Raw genomic sequence first — 1,549 nt, 5'->3', positions numbered from 1 at the left:
TTTTTTTTTGTCCGATTGATTTAGATGAATCTCCAAGGACTTATGGTTGTCACCGCAAGTACCTTTTTTTGGAATAGGGTCAACACAAACAACTATAACTTTGGAAATTATTATTATCTTTTTTTGAAATTCTCGTGACTTCAAGTCAACACTGTCTATAATAATGCCATATTACTACATTTGTAAAATAACACGATTTGATAGCAAAAAAAAAAAAAAAAATTCTGAAAGTTGTCATTTTTTCGTGCCTCTGACTACCCCTAACCCCTTAAGAAAGCAGTTGCCTCTACAGCATTTGAACATCTGGCGGATGTTTTATGCTTTAACAACAACAACAAAATTATATTTGATAAATATTAGTGTTCCTAGGAAGCAGATAATGGAACCGGTAATTTTTTTAACAGGATTTGTTACGGTGATGACTTTCTTATAAGCGATTAAGTAGATTTTTGTGGTTGGAACAACAACAATGGCGCTTTTATATAATATTATGTTTCATAAATTTTAACGTGGCTATGAAACAATGAATGCAACCGGTATTTTTGTTAAAGAAAARTTGTTACTTTTATAGCTTTCTCCTTCGCGATTTAAAAATGTTGTGGCTACAACAACARCAACAATGGCGTTTGGCTTGTACATATTATAACTTTTTATTAATTTTTTTAAATGCTTTCATCATTCTCTTGTTAGCATCTAATTCTTTTGTGTCTGACTTATTATTTTACATTACATTTTTTTACATTTTTGTGTTTCATCTTGCAAGATTTTTTTACTATTTTTCTTTTACCTTTATTAGCTTTTCCTTTATTTAACATATTTTTATTATTTTTTAAGACTTAGCCCAATAGTTATTTTTACTTCTTTAATTTTTGATTACTTTTTTATTCACAATATTTTATAATTTTAAATAATTTTATTAATATCATATATGTATATATTAATTATTTTTCGCTTCTTTTTATTGACTTTTGAAAATTTAATAACTTTTCTTTGATTTTATTTACTCTTTATAGAGTGACTGCTACTTTAATTTTTTTCATTTCTTATTTTTGTTTTATTTTTATTAGCTTTTCCTTTATTTAGCAGTTTTTTATTGGTTATACTTTGTTACTTATACATATTTTATTCATAAAAATATAATTTAGTTTTCATTGCTTGTTATTTTTCTATTTTTATTAATTAAKATTTAATTTTTTATAAAATATTGTTTGGTTTATTATTACTTGTTAACCGTTCAGCGGTCTTTTTTGTATTTTTGTTTTATTTATTTTATGTTTATTTTTCTTTATTTGTTCATTTATTTAATTTTAAATGTTTGTCATTTTTTATTTTTGTTAAACAAGCTTTAATTTTTTAAAATGTTTTTTTCGTTCATTACTACTTTGTTGCCGTTTAAAGTTTTATTTTTGTTGCTTTTATTTTGTTTTAATTTTTACTATAATTTTATATTTTTATTAAGTATTTTTTGTTAATGCATTAAATTTTATGCAAGAGCATAATTGATTAAATTGTATTTTTCTTTCATTGTCACTATTTTATTTTGAATGTT

General features: G+C 23.2%; 1 protein-coding gene across 1 annotated transcript in view; it reads right to left on the bottom strand.

Moving 5' to 3' along the window:
- Positions 1–1,549, bottom strand: part of LOC108975263 — a 3,654-nt gene that overhangs the window by 1,311 nt on the left and 794 nt on the right. The window lies entirely within an intron of this gene.

Source organism: Bactrocera latifrons, unplaced genomic scaffold (assembly GCF_001853355.1).
Source record: "Bactrocera latifrons isolate USDA-ARS-PBARC rearing strain unplaced genomic scaffold, ASM185335v1 scaffold_63, whole genome shotgun sequence".
Lineage (NCBI taxonomy): Eukaryota > Metazoa > Arthropoda > Insecta > Diptera > Tephritidae > Bactrocera > Bactrocera latifrons.
Note: the sequence above shows the minus strand (reverse complement) of the source record. Positions and strands in the feature narration are given on the sequence as shown.